We start from the raw sequence: 8,442 nt of genomic DNA on the forward strand, positions 1-8,442 counted from the left end.
CCTCAGGGATCAGTCCTGGGACCTGTCTTATTCAACATCTTTGTGGGGGACATGGACAGTGGCATTGAGTGCACCCTCAGCAAGTTTGCTGAGGACACCAAGCTGTGTGGTGCAGCAGACACGCTGGAGGGAAGGGAGGCCTTCCAGAGGGACCTTGACAGGCTGGAGAGGTGGGCACAAGCCAACCTCATGAAGTTCAATATGAGCAAGTGCAGGGTCCTGCATCTGGGTCAAGGCAATCCCAGGCACAAATACAGGCTGGGCAGTGACTGGCTAGAAAGTAGCCCTGAAGAGAGAGACTTGGGGGTGCTGGTGGACAAAAAGCTCAACATGAGCTCTCAATGTGCACTTGCAGCCCGCAAAGCCAATCAGATCCTGGGCTGCATCAGGAGAAGTGTGGCTAGCAGGTCGAGGGAGGTGATCCTCCCCCTCTACTCAGCCCTGGTGAGACCCCATCTGGAGTACTGTGTCCAGTTCTGGAGCCCCTATTACAAGAGGGATGTGGAGGTGCTGGAACGTGTCCAGAGACGGGCCACAAGGATGATCAGAGGGCTGGAGCACCTCTCCTATGAGGACAGACTGAAGGAGTTGGGGCTGTTCAGTCTGCAGAAGAGAAGGCTCCGAGGTGACCTCATTGTGGCCTTCCAGTATCTGAAGGGGGCCTACAGGAAGGCTGGGGAAGGACTTCTCAGGATCTCAGGTAGTGACAGGACTAGGGGGAATGGAATGAAGCTGGAGGTGGGGAGATTCAGGCTAGATGTGAGGAGGAGGTTCTTCCCCATGAGAGTGGTGAGACCCTGGAATGGGTTGTCCAGGGAGGTGGTCGAGGCCCCGTCCCTGGGGGTGTTTAAGAGCAGGCTGGATGAGGCTCTGTCCAGCCTGATCTAGTGTGGGGTGTCCCTGCCCATGGCAGGGGGGTTGGAACTAGATGATCCGTGTGGTCCCTTCCAACCCTGAATGAAACTATGAAACTATGAAACTATGTATGACATTTGCAAGGTCATTTCTGGGGTCTCTTGGTTTCAGAGACTGTAACAGGCATAGTAAGCATTGTCCTGCACTTTGGTCACAGCAACCCCAAGCAACACTATAGGCCTGGGGAAGAGTGGCTGAAAAGCAGCCTGATGGAAAAGGATCGGGGTGGGGGGGGGAGCTGGTGAATGGCTGAACATGAGCCAGCAGTGTGCACAGGTGGTCAAGAAGGCATCCTGCCAATAGCATCCTGCCTTGGATCTAAACTAGTGTGACCAGCAGGAATAGGGCAGTGCTGGTGCCTCTGTACTCAGTCCTGGTGAGGCCACAGCTTGAGCACTGGGTCAGTTCTGGGTGCCACAGTATAGGAAGACATTGAGGGGCTGGAGAGTGTCCAGAGAAGAGCAACCAGGCTGGGGGGGGGTTTAGAGGGCATCACATGAGGAGCAGCTGAGGGAGCTGGGGGTGTTTATGTGGAGAAGAGAAGGCTGAAGGGAGAGCTTATTGCTCTCTACAACTCCCTGAAAGGAGGCTGGAGTGAGGCTGGGGTTGGTCTCTTTTCCCAAGCACCCAGCAACAGAACAAGAGGCAATGAGGTGAAGCTGTGCCAGAGGAGGGTTAGGTTGGACATGAGGAAAAAATTCTTGATTGAGAGAATGGTGAGGGGTTGAAACAGGCTGCCCAGGCAGGTGGTGGAGTGTTCATCCCTGGAGGTGTTGAAGAAGCTGTAGCTGTGGTGCTTCCGGATGTGGTTTAGTGGTCATGGCAGTTGGGTTAAGGTTGGACTCAATGATCCAACTGGGACAGGAATAAGGATGACCTAGTTTCTTTCCAGTGATCTGCTAAGAGTAGATAAATATATATTGGCAGCATTCAAAGAGCAGGACAGAAAATCTCTTCAAGGTTCTGGCAGGTTCAGGCAAGATCTTGTAACAGAGGCATGAGAGAGTGCAAAGCTGAATGAGAAGCTGTCCAGCTGCTCTGTGAATGTGCACTGAAGAGACGTGAGCAATCCAGTAGCTACAGGTCTTGGTAACAACAAAGTGCAAGCTCATTTTGGTTTGGGAGGAGAAAAGGAAGTAAACTGTGTCCCAATATCAAATTATCAGAGCAAATAGGGAAAGGCCAAGTCTCACTGTGCAGACAATGAGCTACAAGGAAGCATGATTTAGAGGAAATACATGGGGGAAACAAAGGGATCATTTGTCCCTCCTGACCTCTACTTCTGTGTCTGGGTGCAAGGGCATTCTTCTCCTTTTACAAACCATACTTCTGAGGGAACCAACTCTGTCTTATGCATTAAAAAAAAAAAAATAAAAGGATTTGTTTGCTCTTTGTTGACTAAAAATCTGCTGCTGCTTTCTGCCAAAATTTGACATATACTGAATCAGAAGCTTCCAGCTTTCACTCACTTGTCCCCCTGAGGCTGTTTCCTCCTGTTCTATCTCTTGTTACTTGGGAGACCAATGCCCACCTCACCACAACTTCCTTTCAGGCAGTTGTAGAGAGCAAGAAGGTCTCCCCTCAGCCTAAACAATTCCAGTCCACTCAGCTTCTCATTAGACTTGTTCTCGACACCTTCCAGCACCTTCATTGCCCTTCTCTGGACATGGCCCAGGACCTCAATGTCTTTCTTGTAGTGAGGTGCCCAAAACTGAACCAAACATTTGAGGTGTGGCCTCACCAGCGCCAAGTACAGGGGCATGATCCCGTCCCTGCTCCTGCTGGTCACACCATTGCTGATGCAGTCCAGGATGCTGTTGGCCTTGGCCACCTGAGTACACTGCTGGCTCATGTTCAGCAAGATGCCAAACAACATCCCTGGGTCCTTTTCTGCTGGGCAGCTTTCCAGGCAGTCTGCCCCAAGCCGGGAGTGTTGCTTGGGGTTGTTGTGACCCAAGTGCAGGACCCAGCCCTTCATTTTGTTAAAGCTCATACAATTGAACTTGGCCCATCCTCTGCTTTTCTCCAGCTGCTCATCTCCATGATTCCTTCTCTCCTTTTCACAGTGTCCTGCTTTATATCAGCACAGCTGCTTGTATGCCCACCCAGAGAACTGAGGTTGCTTGCAAGTGTAGCTTCCACCTGGGTTTTGTGCCTCAGCCCAGAGGATGTTGGACTACAAGGGATGCTCATGCATGAAGAGGGTTTAGGGCAGGAGCAGGGAGCAGCAGGGGTAGGGGTGGGGCAGGGCCACTCCCTTCAGTGGCACTCTGCTTGAAGTGCTCATGGGACTGCTGTGTCAGTTAATGCAGTCATTTCCTCTTCTAAATTTAGGGAAAGTGGTAATGCCAGATATGTCTGTGTGGTAACTGCTAGCAAATTCCTCCTGTTTGAAATAATGAGCAACAAATGTGCAGCCAGTTAGACATTTGTTGTTAGATCTTCAGATGATGCTGAGGGCTCAGCCACAGAAGCAGGTGTGCTCCTACCAAGCCTGTGGCATTCATTTTAATTTCTTTATTGGTCATACTCCTGGGTTTATTCTTCCTCAGGGCACTCCTGAGTTCTCCTATTTTTCTTCTCCCAAATATTCTCTCCCAATATTTAGTGTGCAGCCTTGCTTTATTTGTTTATGGAGGTTCACTTCAGAATAGTGATAGGACAAGAGGGAATGGCTTCAAACTACAGAAAAGCAGATTTGGATTGGATGTTAGGAACAAGTTCTGCACCAGGAAGGTAGTGGAACACTGCAACAGGTTGCCCATGGAGGTGGTTGGGGCCCCATCCCTGGAGACCTTCAAGGTCTGAGCAACCTGATCTAGTTGAGGATGTCCCTGATGACTGCAGAGAGAGTTGGACTGGATGACCTTTGGAGGTCCCTTCCAACCCAGACCATTCTGTGATTTGTACACTTTCAAAAAAGGTGTACAAATAAAACCCTGCTTTCAGTTAATGTCTGCACAAATGACTGGAAGATGGCTAAAACCCAGACTCATCTGTATGCCATACATACACATCCTAAAGAAACAGTGTCTAAGTTGCAAGCCCTGTCAAACACTCCTAGGAGAAACTTTGTGGTCCTGCACTTGGGCCACAACAACCCCATGCAATGCCCCAAGCTTGGGGAAGTGTGGCTGGAAAGCTGCTGGCAGAGATGGGCCTAGGGGTGCTAATGGACAAGCAGCTGAAGAGGAGCCAGCAGTGTGCCCAGGGGGCCAAGAAAGCCAATGGCATCCTGGCTGGGATCAGCAATGCTGTGACCAGCAGGTGTAGGGCAGGGACTGTCCCCCTGTACTCAGCACTGGTGAGACCACACCTTAAATGCTGTGTTCAGGTTTGGGCACCTCAATGCAAGAGAGATGTGGAGGTGCTGGAGCCAGGGCAGAGGAAGGCAAGGAAGCTGTGAAGGGCCTGGCGAATAAATCTGATGAAGAGCAACTGAAGGAGCTGGGGATGGTTAGTTTGAAACAGAGGAGGCTAAGGGGAGACCTCATTGCTGTTTACAACTACCTGAAAGGAGATTGTGGAGGAGTTAGTGCTGGTCTCTTCACACAGGTAATTAGTGACAGAACAAGAGAGAACAGCCTCAAGCTGCACCAGGGCAGGTTTAGGCTAGACATTAGGGAAAAAAAAAAATCACAGCAAGAGTGGTCAAGTATTGGAAAAGGCTGCCCAGGAGGGTGGTGGATTCACCATTCCTGGATGTGTCTAAAGGTGGTTAGATGTGGTGCTTGGGGATATGGTTTAGGGGTGAGCTCGGAGAGAAGGGTTATGGTTGCACTTTGTGATCCCAGGTGTCTTTTCCAGCCTGAATGAATCTATGCATGGAAGGAGAAGTCAAGCAGGACCTGATGCCTGAATAGTACAAGTTTACTAATCTCTGCATGTCCAAAAAACCCAGAAGAGAAGGGTATTTTTTGCCCCATATGACACTGGTGTAGTTTGATGGTGGAAGGAAGAAAAAATGCTTACAGTGTCGTAGATTTCACCACATCTCTTTCCACTTCTTATTTTTCTACTTACTTTTTTTTCCCCCTCTGTGAAAGGGGAAGATTTGAGAGTATTTTCTTTCATCTTACTTCAGTGAAACAAAAGTGGAAGGAGAAAATGCACATCACTCCAGGCTTCCTGTCCAAAGATATCTTGGCCTTTATTTCATTGCTTAACTCAATGGCTCCCCAAGTGAGGCTACAAATCAGTGAGAGCTTACTAGGCCATACACTGAAAAATATATATTGCTAGGTGAATTGGTGCAGTAGATAGGCTTTTAAGTTAAAATGTCAGTAATAAAGGTATGTGAAGATTAATGATATGCTGAGCCTGTCAGCTCATGGACACAGACAAAAGAAAAATGCTCATAGGAGACAATAGTTTCTTAGGGAGCTCTTGAAAAAGCACTTGCAACATGTTGAAGAAGTTAATTCACAGTACAGTCACCTCACTGTACATGAAATAAGAATTTCAGGGGCTTCCCTGCTCTTCTGTGAGCATCCGAATGCCTGAGCAATGACAGAGACCTTTCTCATCCTTAACCAGACAGAGACTGTTGCCAGGAGCTCATCCTGTGTGGTGGTGACCCAATTCTGGCCAGTATCCAGAGAACCCTACCCCACTGTATTTGCATAGATTTCAATTCTGTGTGCTCCTCAAGAAACAGAAGAGTCCATAGTCCTGTGTGTCCTTTGAAGGGAGAAGAGGTGAAAACTGGACAGATGGAGCCCTCAGTACAGGAAAGACATGGACCTGATGGAAAGGGTCCAGAGGAAGGCCTCAAAGATGATTAGAGGGCTGGAGCACCTCTGCTAGAAAGACAGGCTGAAAGAGCCAGAGATATTCAACCTGGTGAAGAGAAGGCTCTGGGCAGACCTAAGAGCAACCTTCCAATACCTGAAGGGGGCTACAAGAAGGCTGCAGAAGGACTGTTACAAAGACCTGCAGTGATAGGATGAGGGACAATGGCTTGAAAAGAGAAGAGTAGAATGAGATTGGATGTGAGGAACAAGTGCTGCACTATGAGGCTGCTGCAACACTGCAACAGGTTGCCCAGGGAGGCAGTTGAGGCCTCATCCCTGGAAATCTTCAAGGTCAATCTGGCCAAGGCTCTGAGCAAGCTGATCTAGTGGAGGATGTCCCTGATGACTGCAGGGGGGTTGGACCTTTGGAGGTCCCTTCCAACCCAAACCATTCTATGATCACATGCTCCTGGGAAAGTGAAGAGCTAGGTCAATAATGTATTTTCTCTTGCACAGCCCTGCCCACTCAGTATGTACACAAGAAATTAAAAGCAGAAAGGATTAAAGACAAGGAGCCATTGGGATAAGAAAAACAGGTTAGGGCAAATCAGAGGCAAGGAAGCTACATGAGATAAGAATGTTCTGAAAGAAACTTCCCCTTTATTTCCACACTTGTAGTCCACAAGGTACTGAACACTGCATGGGGCAAGAAGCTACTGTGAAAAGCTTCCTGCTTTTTCCACAAACTTCTCCTGGCTGTTTAAGTAGGAGCAGATCACTGGGAAGCCAGTCAGTCCCCTCTGAGGGGCAGTGCACTTCCCAGATGAGGCAGTCAGCGGACAGATGGAGGCCAAATGCCAGAAGACAGCAGAGTCCTACTGCTGTAGGCAGACAAAGAGGGGTTTGCTGAAGCATAGTTTGCTCAGCAAGGCTTACAAGCATGGTCTAGTGTGGCAGGAATGAACACAGCAGTCCAACAAGTAGCCAGGAAAGTAAATTTTACCTTAGGTATTGGAATAGTTGCCAAAGTTTTATAAAACTCACATCAGACTTCAGCATAAGGCTGTGCAAACACTTAGAATTCCTACTCAGGAGACCTACAAACAGTATAAACTGGCCTTTTTTGGTTGGTTTCCTCCCCCCCCCCCCAAAAAAAAAATGATATCTTTAAGTTTTGATGACTTCCCTGTCTCCTAAATTAGAGTTCTTAAAGAAAGAATTATGCAAGCTTTTGTCTCCAGAGCTGATGACAATTCCAAGGGGTATTGTGAAACTAACTTGGGATCTGCACAACGTACAAGTTAGTTTAATTCCAGTGTAGTCCAATTATGACATCTTCTTGGCTCAGTGATATCCCTAACTTCTAACATTTTTGGGATAATTGGCTGATTTCAGAAGAATATCTAAAGTAATCTGAGGTTTCTTGGACGACTGCCTGAGATTTTTCAAGTGACATCATAATGACCTAACTGCAGATGTAATGTATGCTGCCTGCTTGGAAATGGTATTCAAACCCTCGGTACAATCATAGAATCAACCAGGATGGAAAACACCTCAGAGAACATCAAGTCCAACCTGTTACCTAATACCTAACACTTCCTGGCAACTAAACCATGGCTCCAAGTGCCACATCCAATCCTCTTTTGAACACCTCCAGGGATGGTGACTCCACCACCTCCCTGGGCAGCACATTCCAATGGCTAACAACTCTCTCAGTGAAGAACTTTCTCCTCACCTGAAGTCCAAACTTCCCCTGGCACAGCTTGAGACTGTGTCCTCTTGTTCTAGTGCTGGTTGCCTGGGAGAAAAGACCAACCCCACCTGGCTACAACCTCCTTTCAGGTAGTTGTAGAGAGCAATAAGGCCTCCCCTGAGCCTCCTCTTCTCCAGGCTAAGCAACCCCAGCTCCCTCAGCCTCTCCTCACAGGGCTGTGCTCCAGACACCTCCCCAGCCTTGCTGCCCTTCTCTGGACTCCTTTCAGCATCTCAATGTCCTTCTTAAATTGAGGAGCCTAGAACTGGACAGAATTGGTAAAACTCATCCTCTTAGAATCATGGCATGGCTTAGGTTGGAAGGGACCAGAGAGTGGTGGTGAATGGTGCCACATCCAGCTGGCAGCCAGTCACTAGTGGTGTGCCCCAGGGATCAGTGCTGGGCCGTGTGCTCTTTAACATCTTCATTGATGAAGTGGATGAGGGGATTGAGTCAGTCATCAGCAAATTTGCAGATGACACCAAGTTGGGAGCAGATGTTGATCTCTTAGAGGGCAGAAGGGCTCTGCAGAAGGACCTCAACCAACTGGACAGATGGGCAGAGTCCAACGGGATGTCATCCAACAAATCCAAGTCCCAGGTGCTGCACTTTGGCCACAGCAACCCCATGCAGAGCTACAGGCTGGGGTCAGAGTGGCTGGAGAGAGGCCAAATGGAGAGGGACCTGGGGGTGCTGATTGACAGCTGCCTAAACATGAGCCAGCAGTGTGCCCAGGTGGCCAAGAAGGCCAATGGCATCCTGACCTGTATCAAGAATAGTGTGGCCAGCAGGAGCAGGGAAGTCATTGCACCCCTGCACTCAGCACTGGTTAGGCCACACCTTGAGTCCTGTGTCCAGTTCTGGGCCCCTCAGTTTAAGAAGGAGACTCTTGAACCTGTCCAGAGAAGGGCAACAAAGCTGGGGAGAGGCCTTGAGCACAAGCCTACAAGGAGAGGCTGAGGGAGCTGAGATCATTTAGCCTGGAGAAGAGGAGGCTCAGCAGAGACCTCATTGCTCTCTACAACTCCCTGAAGGGAGGTT

The sequence above is a fragment of the Melanerpes formicivorus genome, unplaced genomic scaffold, assembly GCF_026170545.1.
Source record: "Melanerpes formicivorus ecotype bairdi unplaced genomic scaffold, bMelFor1.0.p_v2 SCAF_11, whole genome shotgun sequence".
NCBI classification, from domain to species: domain Eukaryota; kingdom Metazoa; phylum Chordata; class Aves; order Piciformes; family Picidae; genus Melanerpes; species Melanerpes formicivorus.